Genomic DNA, 18,483 nt, shown 5'->3' with positions numbered 1-18,483 from the left:
CCCAGGGATGAGCGTCCCTGGCCGAGGGATTACTACCAAGTACCAGCTGATGATGTAACTAGAAAAAGACCTTGAATAAAAGGATCAACTCAGACCAGCAGAATATCTCAATCTCTATATAAAACCAGGAGTTAAAAATGCTTTTAGACCTGAATCAAAGGAAGAAATGGAAAAGATAAAGAGTTTATATGGCTATGAGTCTCCAAAAAGGGCCAGGAGGATATCAGAGGGCTTGTCCTTATGCACACCTCAGCAGAGTCCTAGAGACAGATAAAGTAGATAAACCCTAGGTATAGGTTCTTCTCAGGACTACAGAGACCCACAGGTTCTATGGGCATGGCAGATGGAGTTCAGTGCCATGTCAGTCGGCCGTACCTTGGAGTTTGTGTTTCTGTGTGATGGAGCTGGACTCAGATGTGATCTTTGTTCACAAGCCTCTCCTGTTACTTTTACCATAACTGCAGTTGGTGCTGGTGTTTAATATATACCCAGGGAACCTGAATCTCTGGACTGACCATGTCATAGCCAGACCCTAAGCCTCAACAGATTTCAGCTCCTACACTCTGGTTTATTGGACTTGCCCCACTCAGCTAACATGGAGTTGAAGAAGGTCAACTACCACACCGTGGAGCCTAGAGTGCTTACAACTGAAAGCAGGAGAATTGCATCCAGTATCCATGTGGAATCTAAGCCCCCTCTTGACATAGATGTGGAATGGACACAACCATTCAAAAGTCCACAGGATGAAGGAATAGAGTATGGATTAGAGTGGACTTACTGATATTCTATTCATGAACTATTGTGATTAGTAATTGAAGAAAATGTGGCATTGGTGTGGAGAAAGTGGCCTTGGTGGCTGTTGGGGGTAGGGAATGGGAGGAAGAGATGATATGTGGGGGCATTTTCAGGACTTGGAGTTGTCCTGGGTGGTGCTGCAGGGACAGTTACTTTACATTGTATGACCTCCCATGGCCCACTGGGTGGAATGTAGGAGTATTGGGCTATGATGTGCACCAATGACCATTAAGTGCAGGGGTCCTCAAAGAAGTAGTCATCAAATGCAATGAATGTCTCATGATGATGGAGGAGATGGTTGTTATTGGGGGGTGTTGGTATTGGGTACCTCATATTTCTTGAATGTAATATTTAAAAAATAAATAAGAAAAAGAAAGAAAAAATATTTTTAAAAAATGCAAACGTGAGGAGAAAAAAATAAAGTCAAGTGCGGTCACCCCTCGGGCTGAAGTGTGGTTTGCTGGCCTGGCAGGGGAGCAGCCATGGCAGGCCAAGCCGCTGCCCCCATAATAGGGTGGCTGGTCGGACTCACCGCCACCCCTGAAGGGAGCTCGGCATGGGCGCAGAGTGCCCTCGGGTCTCCCCTTCTCGGCAGCCATGCTTCCGCGGCCGCCCCTCCTCCCGGATGGCGCCACACGATGCCTGTGGGGCAGCACCCTTCCTCTTTCTCCCTGCGCAGGCGCAGGGTGGAAAAATCCAGTCTGCCCTTTTCCCTTCCCCCGACAGCAGCAACAGCCAGGCATGGGCGGGAAACTCAAGTCTGCCCTCCGCCCCAGCAACAGCAGCCACCAATCCCTAAACCCTGCCCCTTCCCCCAGCAACAGCGACAGCCAATCCCTAACCACCACCCCTCCCCCATCCAGTACCGCCCACTGACCTTTCACCGGCAACCAATCAGAACAGGGCGTGGCTTCGACCAATCAGCCTTCCCCAGCCCCTATAAAACTGTTGCCTCTCCCTCAGTAAAGTGGACTTGCGTGTTTACCTTGTCTCCGCGGTAGTTCTTCTGCCGTGCGCCCTCCAGTCCTGAGAGCCCCCGACAAGGGCCTGGCCTCCCTTGTCCCCAGTTCGTCGCCTGCTTCTCCAGGCGACCCCTTTGTCGCCTGCTTCTCTGGGCGACCCCTTCGTCGCCGGCTTCGCCGGGTGACCCCGTCAGCCGAACCGCGCAACCCCTGTGAGACCGATCCCTCGTCTGCTGCCGGACCAACCCCTTGTCCCAAGTGGGACCGACCCCTCGTCCCAAGCGGGACCGACCCCTCGTCCAGAGCTGGACCGACCCCTCGTCCGCAGCCAGACCCCACCTCTACCGACAGAGCAAGCCGTCGCAGTTGGCGCCCAACGTGGGGCATGGCAACCCCACCACAGCACAACGTGGGGCAAGGCAACTCCACCACAGCCTCACTCCATAACCTGGCAGCCCCCCCCCTCTCTTCTCACCTTGGGACTTCTCTCGTGCAACATTGCTGCTACCTGAGTCTTGGCTACCTCATACGATCCATGGCGGTCTGGGAGAATCACTGGATGTCTTTCTCCTTCCATGTCGGGGGCTTATACCGACCCGCCATGATTAAGAGGAGCCTTGGATTTCTCGGGAGCGCGCGCTTGCACGTCTGAAGTAATCCTACCACAGCCCTACGCCCTCCTCTCTTCTCACCTTGGGACTTCTCTCGTGCAACATTGCTGCTACCTGAGCCTTGGCTACCTCATATGATCCACGGCGGTCTGGGAGAATCGCTGGATGGCTTTCTCCTTCCATGTCGGGGGCTTATACCGACCCGCAATGATTAAGGGGAGCCTTGGATTTCTCGGGAGCGCGCGCTTGCACGTCTGAAGTAACCCTACCATAGCCCTACACTCTCCTCTCTTCTCACCCCTATCTTTTCGCTCTGCATTGCTGCTCCTGAACCTTGGCGACCTCATACGATCCACGGCGGTCTGGGAGAATCGCTGGATGGCTTTCTCCTTCCATGTCGGGGGCTTATACCGACCCGCTATGATTAAGAGGCGCCAATAAAACTCTCAGGAGCGCGTGCCTGAGCACCTCCACCCCTGCCTTCCCCTCTGCCTCCTCCCCTCCACGCTTGCTCCCCTTTGCCTTGCTCCACTGCTCTTCGTTCCACCCTACCCTTGTCAGGGCCTTCTCTTGGCCCGCGACCACCGTCGGAGTCCCACCGGCTCCGACCCCTCGTCTCACCGCGCACCTCGGCTCCCATCGCCGCGCTCTCAAGGTAAGGGCCCCTTTTCTTATCGGCTCCAAAAGGCCATTAGCAATGGGTAACATCCTATCTGCTAAGCAAGCCCCACAAGTTCGGGCCCTCACCGGTCTCCTAGACACTCACCAGTGTAAGATCTCTTTTAAACAGTTTCAAGTATATTGGGACCTTCTTCTCCCCTTTAATCCATGGCTTACCACGTGTCAGCTTTGGGACCCGGACACCTATACTCGCCTTATAGATAGGGTCACTTTTGCTGTGGAGCAGGAAGGTAAAAGATTCCCTCCTGGCTTATTACAGGCAACATGAAGTCCAGAAGAAATCTTGAAGGGTATAATCTATGATATGCTATATAAAAAAGGATTTAAAAGCAGCTATACCAGAAAGTAAGAATTATGAGTCAACTGTAAATAAATAATATATTTCTGTTAATGTGTTGTAATTGTTCTGTGTTTGTCTGTCTGTTCGTTCAATGTCAACATATATTGTGATACCTCCAGATGGTAAATATAAATTACTAGAAATCTTTAAAAGAGCTCTATTCAAATGGCCAAAAATTAAATAAGCGCTTATATTAATACTTAAGTTTATTATATTAATACATAAGTTTAAATGTTAATAAGATATCTACAATTAAAAAAATTGTAAGTCTTAATTAACAAAATTAACTGTACGTCTTCATAAAAAGTTGTTCTTGCCTAGATTAAAATGAATAACTTATTTTTCTTCACAGGATAATATAAAGAATGTAAAACTTATATGAATATTAAAAAAGGTTAAAAGTTTGTAAAAATGCTAACGGAAATGTAATAAGTTTTGCAAAAAGACGTATTTTGTCCTAAAGTAAGATGGCTAATTTTTCATAAACTCTTGAAACTTAATTTGCATGCGGCAAGTGTAAAAGGTATTGTGATAACTTTACGTAAGGGAATGTGTTCTGTAAAGATAAAATTTATCTTCAATAGTTTACATTAAGGTATTAAATGGCTAATTCCAAAAGGTCATTCTTAAATATATATATATAAAACTAAATTGATGATAATAATAATAAAAGGTAATTTTATAACAGGAAAGAAAAACAGCAACCAAGCTCCCCTGCCAACTTGCTTTTAGGAAACGGTTTCTAATATTGCATGCTACTAAGTATTTAAAGAAAAGTTATTCTTAAGGAAACAGAAGATGATTTTGTCTTTGCAGCCATTGTCTATTTAGCAACACCCCTCGCTATCGGCCTAGCCACTGTTGCGCCGGACGATTGGAACCTTAAACAAAGACTCCTCCTCACTGTCATCTTCCTATCTATCGTTACTATATTTACTGCCCTCATTCTCCTTCGTTTATAAAGCAGTCTCCTACAAACCACAAAGCTTCTGTCTTAAACATACCATTCTCAACCCTATCCTCTAAATGATCTTCTCACTTCCCCCACAGCCTTTAATACTTTATTTCTTCCTCATAACCTTTGCTTTCTCGATAATATTTTCCGCCATCTGTCTAGCCGCTACCGCCCCAGAAGATTGGAACCTCGGCCAACGAATTCTACTCTCCATCGCCTTTCTGTTTATTATCCTCTTTTATGCTTTACTCCTTATCTTCCTCCCATAATGACTTCACCAAGCCTCCTCTTGTCCAAAACCGTCACCCTTCTTTTCCTCACACTCCCCATTGCACTCACCAACCCCAGCCATCAGCCTTTTAATTGGACAGTAAGCCTCTGGCAGGAAAAAGTAATCCTCTCCTACAATGTCTTCGCTGCCAAGGAGAGATCAACTACCTGCAACGCGCTGTCATCCTGGACTTTTAACAACAGATGGATCTTATAGCCGCCGAGATCAACAAGATTTGGACATTGGCCACCCTTGCTTGCAACGGCAAGATACCACCCCCTAAATTGTACATTTATATCCCCGTCATACTCTCCTCCCTCTTCAGCCCCACTTCCTTCATTGCTTACTGCCTCTTGGGCCTCAGCTACTTGTTGCTGCTGCCATCCTGGTCCTTATTTGAAAAGAAGGGGGAAATGCGGTCACCCCTCGGGCTGAAGTGTGGTCTGCTGGCCTGGCGAGGGGCGGTGGCCGCAGTAGGCCTAATTCCACTGCCCCCATAATAGGGTGTTTGGTCGGGCCCACCGCCACCCCTGAAGGAAGCTCGGCATGGGTGCAGAGTGCCCTCGGGTCTCCCCTTCTCGGCAGCCATGCTTCCACGGCCGCCCCTCCTCGTGGATGGCGCCACACGATGCCTTGTGGGGCGGCACCCTTCTTCTTCTTTCTCCCTGCGCAGGCGCAGGGCAGAAAATTCCAGTCTGCCCTTTTCCCTCCCCTGAGAGCAGCAACAGCCAGGCATGAGCGGGAAACTCAAGTCTGCCCTCCACCCCAGCAACAGCAGCCACCAATCCCTAAACCCTGCCCCTTCCCCCAGCAACAGCGACAGCCAATCCCTAACCACCACCCCTCCCCCATCCAGTACCGCCCACTGACCTTTCACTGGCAACCAATCAGAACAGGGCATGGCTTCGACCAATCAGCCTTCCCCAGCCCCTATAAAACTGTTGCCTCTCCCTCAGTAAAGTGGACTTGCGTGTTTACCTTGTCTCTGCGGTAGTTCTTCTGCCGTGCGCCCTCCAGTCCTGAGAGCCCCCGACAAGGGCCTGGCCTCCCTTGTCCCCAGTTCGTCGCCTGCTTCTCCGGGCGACCCCTTCATCGCCGGCTTCTCCGGGCAACCCCTTCGTCGCCGGCTTCGCCGGGCGACCCCGTCAGCCGAACCGCGCAACCCCTGTGAGACCGATCCCTCGTCTGCTGCCGGACCGACCCCTCGTCCCAAGTGGGACCGACCCCTCATCCCGAGCGGGACCGACCCCTCGTCCAGAGCTGGACTGACCCCTCGTCCGCAGCCAGACCCCACCTCTACCGACCGAGCAAGCCGTCGCAGTCAAGTAGTGGTGGAGCTGAATGCAAAATATCTTTACATTTAGTATCAAAAAATTCTATGGGAGGAAATTCCTCACCATCTCTATTTTCTGTTTTCTCTTCCTCATTTTCTGTTTGCAAAGGTTCCAAAATAGATCTAATAATCATCCAAGTGGACCAAATAGTAACAGGGATTGGGACACCTTGTACATCTAATTCTTCTAACTCTCTTCCTACTCTTTCCCAGTCATCTAATTCTAAACTTCCTGCTGCTGGGAACCGTGAATAATATTTTTCTATAATCTGTAAAATTCTAAAATACAAGACTCACTGACTTTGCCTCCTCCTGCCTTGCGGTGTTTGAGAATACACACACATGGATGATATTTTGTTGATCTGTCTCCATTTCCCATCATAAACCTGCTAGAATATCCGAGGGTGTCCTTACTCATTGAGGACTTAGAAGGCCTTCTAAACCATTCAAGGCTTTGCACCATGACAACCCCTTTTGGCTTGAAGCTCTTCTTCACTTTTGGCCCCACATTGGGTGCTAGTTGTTGGGACAAGCTCAGCAATAAGTCTGCATGAAGGTATGGTGCTGCAGAACTGAAGAAATAAAAGAACAGAAAGAAAGACACAAGAGAGGAAACAAAGATGAAACCAGGTGGCTTCACAGCTTTTGAAACTGAGAGCCTCAACCCTAGTTTCTCCATTGTATTTATCTGAAAGCTAATGAGCAACTTGCAACATAAGAAGCATCTTGTAACATCTACAATAAGGCACAGGAACATCTTGTACAATAACAAGAAAAAACTAATAGGTAAGCCAGTTTCCCAAAACACAGTTCCACCTGATATACATTAAAGGAAGATAAGAACCCTCTCCCCATAGCCTATGAAGGCACTTTCCAGATGTTAAGCAAAGAAACCTCCTAGAAATAGAAGTAAAAAGTAGAAAGTTCAAAAACGGCCATACTGGAGAAAAGAAAATTAAAAGTCAAATTGATGGGCTTTATGTTTCTGTCTGTGTGCCATGGCTCTTTAGTGTTTGTCCATTTATTCAATGCCAGTGTATGTTTTCATGCCTCTGGATGGTGGTATTGAATTGTATGAAATGGTAAACTTTGGTTAGGCTTGAACTCTGGGATGCCAGGTCACTCGACTAAAAGGGTTTCTCTTCATTCTTCCTAGAATAATAAACATGGCATCTGGCATATCAATGGGCTCCCGATGGTTTCTCTTCTCATGAATTTGGGAAGTTCTGCCTGCTACTGGTCCACAGAGCCAAAAAGCAACCTCTGTGTGAAACCCTAAACTCCAGTTAAACCAGCTTAAAAAGAAGGAGGGAGGGAAGAACTGATAGATCTGAAACCCAGAAACCTCATATTGTGCCTCCTTAAAGAAATGAGAAAATAAATATCAAACTTCTCAGGTTAAACTCAGTTGTGCTTATGAAATGTGTGAATAGTGATCAAAATAAAGAAACCTCATGTGTCATCAATTAAGGTCAAAGAATTCCTAGAAATGCTAAAATATAAAATTCTTCTGTTTTAATCTGTGCATAACCTTGTGTTGAACTTTGAAATCCATGTTTAACTTTGTCAGTTTGCTTGTGCCTAAGAAATCAGATTTGGGGTTCTTCTGTTACAAGTTGGATAATGGTGAAAGGTAACCTAAAAATTAGTCTTTAAATGCCAATACTCTCTTGCTAGTGGATTTAATGCATAAATCACAAGTGAAATTTATTTAACTGCTGGAAAAAAACAGAAAAACTACACAAAGTTGTTACTAATAAAATTGTTTTAATTGTATAGTTAAAAAATAAAGGTGCCCAAATTGATTTTAAGTAAAAACTTTCTAGACTCTAAGAGTTGAAATAATTTTATATCTACCTTTATATATAAAATAGTGAAAAATTTAATAACTGAAATTATTACAGTGGAGTAGATGTAGCCTAGGTTTCAGCTATTGTAATGGTAATCTTAAAATAATTTACCTTTGTTTATGGCTACTTGAAGTCTATCTAGGGCTTACTATAGTAATGGTAATTGTAACTTAAACCTACCTTTAATTATGGTTATTTTATAACAAAATTCACCTCTCCCCTAGACTTCAACAATTGTGATGGTAATTATAAACTGAGTTTGCCTTTGTTTATGGTTACTGCAAGTCCGGCCCCACCCCTTGCCTCTGCTTATGGTTCTGAAGCAAAGAAAAAGTGTATCAAAGCATTGAAAACATTTTGATTTTAAGCCATTAATTAAGAAAGCCACAGAGGGGGAAACCACAAACCCCCAGTCTTGACAAGACAGGAAAGGAAAGCCTTCAGGGAACTATTTCAAATGTTGTTTTACAGTTGAACTTGTTTTGTAAAAAAAAAAAAAGTTTTAACTAAGTTGTGTTTCCATGTCAATCTATTCATTTCTGCCTATTTGCTTGGCATGTATCTTCATAGATCAGGATAATAATATCAAATTAAGAAATAACTCTTTAAAAAACCTCTATTCCAATTGTTAAAAATTAAATATGCAGTTACATATGTAATATTCCTAGAACCCAAATTAAGCTAAACAGTATGAAAAAGGTCATATAGAAATCTGAATATAAAAAGAATTGGAAAAGGAAAAAAAATTTTTTTGAACTCTTTAATCTGCCCAGCCCCCAGGGCCTTCTCTTTGCAAAAGCTCTGAGGGAGGGGCCAGGTTTGGCAAATTAAAACTGTCTTCTAGGCTAGGGAATAAAGTTGGTTTTTCCTGTAGGTCTCCATTTTAAACCTCTTAACAGCTTTAAATAAGGGTAATTACTAATCCTATTACCAAATTTCATTAAGTAAAGAAAAAGTCCTTGAAAGCTATGAAAAAAGTCTTTATTAAATTATAATTAAAGCAAATTAAATAATTATAATATATTCCAGAGCCTAGAAGTCAGTATGCTTTTAAGATTATTAATAGTTGTAAAATTTGATCACAGACAAGAGGTTTTAGGCCCCTGGAAAGAAATGGAAAAAAATTCTTTGTATAAACAATAACAGTTTCAACTTATTTAACTTGAGTGTTAGCTCTTGTGGTTTATAAAATACGAAGTTAATAAATTAACATTATATGTATTAAATATTTAAAATGATAAAGGCTGTAAATTCATGTTTAATGAAACTAAGTTAAAGAAATGCAGATCTGCCCTCTCCTAAATGCATAAAGTAAAACCTATTGGTTACTAATTGTAATCTAATGTAAATTAACCAGCCTGTATAGTTATGATTAATTATAAAAAGTTTGTAAAAGCATCTTCTAAACTGAAGCATTTAAATAGCTAGTGCAAAAAAGCCATTATTAATTAAAAACCTAAATTAATGTTAATGGCAAAAAGTAACTTCGCAGCAATAAAACCTATCTGGAAGTCACCTCAATGTGCATAATCAAGTGGTGGTAATGAAAAGTTACATTAATTCCATTGGAAATCTTCAGTTTTCACTTTTTTTAAAAAATTGGTTTTTCCTCTACTGCTAAAGTAAAATGCTGGTGTAATTAATGTCTTCATGGTAAAAGTGTAAAAGTAAAAAGCAAAGTAATAAAAATTCATTTAATATATAACACATTGCATTAAAAATGTTTTAAAAATATATGAAAATAAAAAAATAGACTTCAGCTTTGTCAAACTATCTTATGCATTTAAACCAGGCATCCAATACACTGCAGGGTAATTCTCCATATGAGTTATTGGCTAGATTGGTCACTGACACCTAAAACAATAAAAGTATCTATTACATCTCTGGTCATACTCCAAAATGAGTGGGAAGTACATTGCAGTTTCAAACTCCTGCAGCAGCCAACAATAACTTGGTACAGCCAAATGTACAATGGATATTGTCTCTAGACTAGTACTGTTTCATAGTGCCAAAGAGTGCTATAAAACAGGCCAGTAAATCTATGTTCCTAGTTTTTCTCTAGGGTCAATGGTGCTGCAGCTTCTGTGAAGAACATATGAAGTGGAGCAATAAATACCAGAGTACTGTGAGTAGAACTTAAACACAATTGGCACTATAGTTTGCTCCCATGGAGAAATAACCTGTATGGTATTGTAAACCTGAAACTTGAAGCTATTAATTGCAGCTCAAGGAAAAACTTATGCATTGAGTAGTACATTTATTAGTATTAAGTACTGTACCTATGTCCTATTCTAGATATATGTCTGATGATTATGGTAATACTTCTAGTAAATCATATGCAAAAGGATATTGAACATGTTAAAAGTCCTGATCAACTTCATTTTCTGAGTAGTTAATGAATATGTCTGTAAGATAAAGGAATGGCCACCTTGCCTGCAAGCAATGGGTCCAACGGCCCTTTACATTGAAAAAACCACCAAATTAATTTGGGAGCAACCTCTCACAATCTTTACCCCATACCAGGTGAAGAATATGCTTAAGCCCAGGGCTACCAGTAGCTTACAGGTAGCTTGTTAGTTAATACCAGGCTCAATTCCTAAAAACCCCTGAGGTACAGATAAGGGTGTGTCAAACTCTCAACCCAGCCACCGTACTACCCATAGAGGGCCCATAGTCAGATCCTGAAGAACCCCTTCTCGACCCTTTACCAAAACTACTCAAGTAGGCCATATCTAAAGAATAAGCCTCTTGTGAACCCAAACATTAAATAGTTCACAGATAAAAGCAGTTTTATTAAGAAAGGAAAGATCCAGGAGGTTATCAGAGGGGTCACCCTTATGCACACCTCAGCACAGCCCTAGAGACAGAAAAAGTAGATACAACCCCAGGTATTGGTTCTTCTGAGGGCTACAGAAACCCACAGGTTCTATAGTCATGGCAGATGGAGTTCAGTGCCATGTCAGTTGGCCTACTTTGGAGTTTGTGTTTCTGTGTGATGGAGCTGGACTCAGATGTGATCTTTGTTCACAAGCCTCTCCTGTTACTTTGACCAGATCTGTAGTTGGTGCTGGGGTTTAGTGTATACCCAGGGGACCTGAATCTCTGGACTGACCATGTGATAACCACGCCCTGAGCATCAATAGATTTCAGCTCCTACACTCTGGTTTATTGGACTTACCCCCACTTAGCTAACATGGAGGTGAAGAAGGTCAACCACCACACCAGGGAGCCAAGAGTGCCTACAAGTGAAAGCAGGAGAATTGCATCCAGCATCATGTGGAATCTAAGCCCCCTCTTGATATAGGTGTGGAGAGGACACAACCATTCTAAGGTCCACAGGATGGAGGAATAGAGTATGGATTAGAGTGGACTTACTTATATTCTATTCATGAACTATTGTGATTAGTAATTGAAGAAAATGTGACATTGGTGTGGAGAAAGTGGCCATGGTGGCTGCTGGGCATAGGAAGTGGGAGGAAGAGATGTGATGTGGGGCATTTTTGGTGACTGAAGTTGTCCTGGGTGGTGCTGCAGGGACAGTTACCAGACATTGTATGTCCTCCCATGGTCCACTGGGTGGACTGTGGGAGAATGTGGGTTATGGTGTGGACCATTGACCATGCGGTGCAGCAGTGCTCAGAGATGTATTCACCAAGTGCAATGAATGTCTCATGATGATGGAGGGGATTGTTGTTATGGGGGGAGGAGTGGGGTGAGGGGAGTGGGGGTATATGGGGACCTCATATTTTTTTAATGTAACATTAAAAAATAAATAGACAAAAAATAAAAATAAAATAATGGAGAAAGTAGTTTTTACTGAACTGCTCGAATAAAATACCTGTTAATTAATATAATTAAGATAAAGGTGTAAAAGTAAAAATTAAAGTACTAAAAAGAAAAAAAGTAGGCTATGGAGTGGTTTTTCAATTTGAAACCATAGAAACCAAAGGTCTTCCCCCTAAAATTTCAGCCCTGAAAGAAGAGCTAATTACTCTTCCTGAAGTTTAAAGTCAGCAGCTAGGAAATGGACTAATATTTACACAGACTCTAAGTATGCTTTCCTTGTCCTTCACACTCACTCTGCTGTGTAATGGGAATAAGACTTGCTTACTAACAGTAAGTCAAGTATTAAATACAGGCAAAAATCCTAAATTTACTTAGAAGCCATACTGTTACCTCAGGAAATAGCAGTTATGCATTATCCAGGGCATCAGAAAACAAACACTACTATAGCAAAAAGAAATGCTCAAGCTAATGAAGCAAAAACCCAGGTTTCCCTCCTACCCCTTATTCCAGCACCTGTACCAGTACTTAAAGTTCCACAGTGTACCCAGGGTCAACAAACCAGGACAACTAGCTTGGGGTTCATCCTGGAAACTGATGGGTGACTTGTTGGAAATGCCCAAGTCTATGTGCTGGGAGCAGTGCAGGGGAAAGTCCTTCAAGAACTTCACCAAGACACTCATCTTGGGCGGGATGCCCTAACCAGCTAAGCCAAATGGGTTTTCAAAAGATAAAGCCTGGTAAAAACAATCAAAGAAATTACCAGGATTTGCTCAATTAGAGCCAAAATACAAAAAATTTACTCTGTAGTTCTGATCACTCCCACAGCTATTAAAGCTAAATGAATGCCCAGCTTAGTGCACTAATCCTGAATAAAGTCAGCTGCCCAAGAGTGCCAGTTGAGCAGAAGCACCTGATGAAACACATGAGTGCCAGTCATTGGACGCCTGAGATACCTCTTCGAAAGACAAAGCTAAGTAGTGTCTATGTCAAAATCAGTGGTTTCCTTTAACTCTAGCCCAAATGCCTATTGATAGAAAAAGGCAAACCAGACTTCCCTTTAAAAACCTTTCCTCTTTTCATCACCTTTAGCTTAACTGAAAAGAGAAATGCTTCTTCTCATTCCTCTCCTCTACCATAAGAACTGATATTGACAATTTATACCTAACCCTGTTGTCTATTGCAATTTCTCTCTGAAGTTAAACAACAGCATAAAATAAGTTAAAATATATATATATATATATATATATTGTTTCCTACCAACTTTAGGAAAATGCCACCTTTGCAGGAACCCGAACTTTTCCACTTCTGTGGTCCAGTGTCTTCTTAGTGCAACCATATATTCTCAAAATTCTAATTATGTTTATTTCTTCCAGAACCAACATCTTGTTGGCCATATGAAAGCTTCATTCAGCTTTACCCAGGATGCCAGATCTGTCTTCCTCCAACCAAGATAAGATAGCAAAGAGTGTTTCATCCCTTGTCAGGTAGGGTCAACTGCCCCTGACCAACAAGAAGTAGCTAGAGAAAAATGATCGCCTCTCTTCAGCACCCCCTTTAAGATTAAAGGTGTGAACTCTCTATAGAAAAAAATAAAACAGGCTAGTAAGATAGAAAATTGGTAGATGGATCTGGAACCTAGCAAAAAATTTCCCCAAGATTGCACCACTCAGAAGAAGACTTCCTCCAAAAGCCAAGAGAAACCCCAGATGTTCCAAGAGACTTCATCATTAAGCCCTCCTGAAAAAGTTAATGAGAAAAATGAGTAGTCGAAATGATGAAGAGCTGAAACTCCTCCCATGTTCTCATCATACTTTCTTACTTCCTCCCCTTAATAATAATGAGTATGCACTTTAATAAATAATGCAGTAAGAACACAGACAGTGGCCCACCTCATAACTCTGAAAATAGTGATGCCAAAGCTTAATGAACTTAAGCAAGGCATCAAAGGGGGGATATAATATAGCCTGTGCATGAAATCAAACTTATCTAATTCTGTATCCAAGGGTGCCTAATTTCTAGAAAACCAATTAAGGAATACAGGCCCTATAGATTTTAAATATTCAGAAAAGATGTAGACTGAATGTGTATTCAAAGTTACATCCAGATGGAATGTGGGCAATATGTTAATTCAAGCTTACCTGGAATGTGGGTGATATGCTAATTCAAGCTTTCCTGGAATGTGAGTGATATGCTAATTCAAGCTTAGCTGGTATTCAAGCAAATGGCTAAACTCTAAAAAAACTAACAAAGTCTTTTTGACCCCTAAACCTCTCCTGGCCCCACCACATGGGTCTCATATAAAAATAACCTAAAATCTCTACTCAGGGCTCAATTTTTTTGACAGGAGTCCTCTGGGTCTGGCTGGTCATAATAAATCTTCCTTCTCAAAGATTCCTGAGTCCTAGCCTTCAATATGCAATCATTGCATCCTCTCTGCTTCCACTACACAAGTCCTGAAAATGTCCCCATATCACAACTCTTTTTCCCTCTCCCTGCCCTCAGCAACTTCTGTAGTCAACTGTCTCCACATCAGTGATACAGCTTCTTCCATTGCTAGAGTCACAATAATTCTATAATGGAATAACAGTAAGTCCACTCTAATCCATATTTTAATCCTCTATCCTGAGGGCCCTGGAATGGTGATGCCCACTCCACCTCTAATTCAAGAGGGGGCTTAGATCCCACATGGCTGATGGATGGAATTCTCCTGCTTGAAGTTGCTGACTCTCTGGGTTCCCTGGCGTGGTGGTTGACCATGCCCACCTCCCTGTGTGGTGGATTGCAGAATGATTTGCCACCACCCCAATGCTTGATGAGGGTGGAGTCTAGAGTTCTTCTGTCACCCTGAGACTTGATGAGGTTAGAGATGAGAGCATGGCTACTGTGTAAGCCCTTTGAAAAAGTGGGGCTGACACTTTATCATGACCTGAGGACAAAGCACCATCTATGGATGACTCTGTGGCATTAAAATCTAATGGCATGTGCCCTGAAGGGTTTCAGAATTGTTAGGGACCTGTATTGCTGTTTTCCTTCCAATTTCTTTCTATTGAAATGGTAATGCTTATCCTATGACTGTCCCTACATTTATTGGAAGCAGATTTCATATTCTCCTAAATTTCACAGTTCCATAGCTGGAGAGGAATTATTCCCCTGAACAGACCATACCTATAACCAATTCGATGAGACTTTATATTTAATATTGTTACTGAAGTGATTTAATGATTTTGGGATATTGTAACATAATGAATGTATTTTCCATATGGAAATAACATGTCTTTTTAGATGCCAGTGGGTGGCGTGTGATGGTTTGAAGCTGTATGGACACCAGAAATAATATGTTCATAAAAGGAATCCATTCATATGAGTGTAAACTTATTGTAAGTACAGCCTTTTGTTTAGGTTACTTCAGGTAAGGTGTGGCCCAGGGTAGGTCTTTTTTTTTTTTTTTTAAAGATTTATTTTTATTTATTTAATTCCCCTCCCCTCCCCCGGTTGTCTGTTTTCTGTGTCTTTTTGCTGCGTCTTGTTTCTTTGTCCGCTTCTGTTGTTGTCAGCGGCACAGGAAGTGTGGGCGGCACCATTCTTCGGCAGGCTGCTCCCTCCTTCGGCAGGCTGCTCCCTCCTTCGCGCTGGGCGGCTCTCCTTATGGGTGCACTTCTTGCACGTGGGGCTCCCCTACGCGGGGAACACCCCTGTGTGGCACGGCACTCCTTGCGCGCATCAGCACTGCGCATGGGCCAGCTCCACACGGGTCAAGGAGGCCCGGGGCTTGAACCTCGGGCCTCCCATGTGGTAGACGGAAGCCCTAACCACTGGGCCAAAGTCCTTTTCCCAGCCCAGGGTAGGTCTTAATCCTCTTTCTTGAGTATTTTATAAACAGGATGAACACAGAGACAGAGAGAAAAAGCATGGAAGCAAGAAGCTGAAGCAATAGAACCAGAAAGGGAAGGGAGTGATCAGCAAAAGCCACCAGGTGCCTTGTCATTTAACAGAGGAGTCCTGAATCACTGGTATTTGGTCCTTGGGGAGAAAACATTGCCTGATGATGTTTAATTTGGACATTTTTCTTAGTTTCATAGCTGTAAGCTTATAAGCTAATAAATCCACACTGTAAAATCCAACCCATATGTGGTGTATTGCTTGGCAGCCTAGTAGACTAAAACACCATCTATCTATCCATTCCTCTATCTATCCATTAATTCATTTCATTCTTTGATACTGTTATGGATTGAATTGTGTCCCCCAAAGAAATGTGTTCGAGCTCTAATCCCCAGTCTTATGAATATGGACATATTTTTAGGTAATATCTTTAAAGATGTTATTAGTTAAGATGAATTTGAAGTGTTTAGGGTGGGCCCTTAAGCAAATATATGGTGCCCATATAAACAGAGGAAAACTGAATACCATTAATAAGACAGGAGTCAAAGAGAATTGTTCTTTTGACACAGGCAGAGATTGAGTTAAGCAACATGCCAGGGAACAGCATGGATTGGCAGATACCACCAAAGCCTAATAGACTTAAATTGAATCATGATCATGTCATTACCTTGATATATAACATCTAGAATTGTGAAACAATACATTTCTGGCTTTCAAGCCAATTTTTCTGTGTTCCTTTGTTATAGCAGCCCTGGTAAATTAAGAGGTACAGGGAAGCGGATTTGGCTCACCTGATAGAGCATCCGCCTACCACATGGGAGGTTCAGGGTTCAAACCCAGGACCTCCTAACCTGTATGGAACAGGCCTGCATGCAGTGCTGATGTGTGCAAGGAGTGCCGTGCCACACAAGGGTGTCTCCTGTGTAAGGAAGCCCCAGATGCAAAGAGTGTGCCCTGTAAGGAAAGCTGCCCCACACAAAAATAGTGCAGCCCACCCAGGAGTGGCACCACACACACACGGAGAGCCGATGCAGCAAGATGACGCAACAAAAAAGAGACACAGTTTTCCAGTGCAGCTGATAAAAATACAAGTGGACACAGATGAACACACAGTGAATGGACGCAGAGAGCAGACAACTGGTGGGAGTGGGAGGAAGGGGAGAGAAATAAATAAAATCTTAAAAAAAAAAGAGGGGTGCATGTCAAAGTAAACTGCAAACATTAGTAAACCCTCAAGATACTACCACATGTACATCATTTATAGAGTTCAATATTACTTTAATTTTTAAGTTTTTACATAAAACATATACTCCATGAAATGCACAATTATTAATTCTACATTCACTAAGTTTTCACACGTTCCCTCTTTATAAAATAAAACTCCCAACATCCTGATATACCATTGAGTGGCACCATGAATAGTGTGTGTGTGGGGGGGGAGTGGAGTTAGAAGAATCTCTCAGATATTTTGAAGAGGTCTTGTTTCATAGTAAGAAGACCCTTAAAATACATGTGGCCTCATGGGAGGTCCGCAGTTCAAACCCTGGGCCTCCTTGACCCATGTGCAGCTGGCCCACGCGCAGTGCTGATGCGTGCAAGGAGTGCCCTGCCACGAAGGGGTGTCCCCGCATAGGGGAGCCCCACACTCAAGGAGTGCGCCCCGTAAGGAGAGCCGCCCAGCGCGAAAGAAAGTGCAGCCTGCCCAGGAATGGCGCCATACACACGGAGACACACAAGATGACGCAACAAAAAGAAACACAGATTCTGGTGCCGCAGACAACAACAGAAGCGGACAAAGAAGACGCAGCAAATAGACACAGAGAACAGACAACCGGGGTGGGGGCAGGGGAGAGAAATAAATAAATAAATAAATAAATCTTTAAAAAAAAAAATACATGTGGCCCATCTTCTCCGTTTTGTTATCTTCAGTTTCTGTACCTTCAGGGATTGCCATCTCCCTAGGTCTAGATGTAATATCTTTGGGCAGTTCATAGTATTCAGAAGTCCTTATTTACATAGAGCTATACAGAACAAGGATAATGCTCTTTTTTCCATTGTAGACAGTCCTTCTAGGTTGTAAAAAGCCCTTCCACAGGTTTTCTCTTCTCTTCTCCAGGTAATATGTTCAGATTCCTCTAAGTGTTTCTCACTGGTGGTGTTTTGGAAGACCCCCATCAGCCTGCTAATTCCACTCTAAGTGTTTTATCAAATCATTAAATTTTTTGATAAATGCTTTAAATGGCAGGGACAAACTTCCATTCAAGGGCGTTGTTCATAATAGAGGGAGTTAACTCCTTTTCTCTCAGCCTTTCTTCTGATACTGCGTTTGACTAAGGCAATGTCCCATTCTATGTGTATACTCCAGTCCTGCTTGTTTTTTTGTCAGTCTGGCGCAAGGCGTGTTTGCTAAGTTCATACTGCCATCTCGTGGCTAAAGAAGGCAGTACCTGTCGTTTATTGTCTGGCAGAGAAGTGGAAATAACATGTTAACAAATTTAGGAGCTTTGAATTAGAATAATATGAATCTTTTTAAAGGAAGTGCTGAATCATCCCTACTCACCCATCGATTTCCTGTTGTGCGCCATTAATTTTGGAGCCCAAAGTAGAGGATGCTGGCACATCAAGGGCATAGCCACAGAAAATATGCCCGGAACGTCTCCATTTGGGTCCAACTCGGCCTAGCCAATGCATTTTGAGCAAGCCACTTTTCTGAGCAAGCCACTTTTCCTTGTAGGGTTTCAGTTTCCACAGAGCCGCGGGATATCCCAGTTTATAATTTGTCTTTACATTAAAAAAATTTTTTTAAACAAAACGTTTTAATGCCACAGAGTTTAATTTATCCATCTTTATATTCAACATTCTTTAAGTCTTAATTAAGGAAAATTTCCCTAACCCAAGTCTCTAAAAAGTACATTCCCATAATTTTAGAAAATTCTATTGGATAGAGCTGTACTAGAGGTTTGATAACACAGTCATTCAGACGGCTGTTTTATAGGTGCTACTGTAGGCAGTTTCAGGCC

This window comes from Dasypus novemcinctus, chromosome X (genome assembly GCF_030445035.2).
Source record: "Dasypus novemcinctus isolate mDasNov1 chromosome X, mDasNov1.1.hap2, whole genome shotgun sequence".
In the NCBI taxonomy this organism is placed as follows: Eukaryota; Metazoa; Chordata; class Mammalia; order Cingulata; family Dasypodidae; genus Dasypus; species Dasypus novemcinctus.
Note: the sequence above shows the minus strand (reverse complement) of the source record.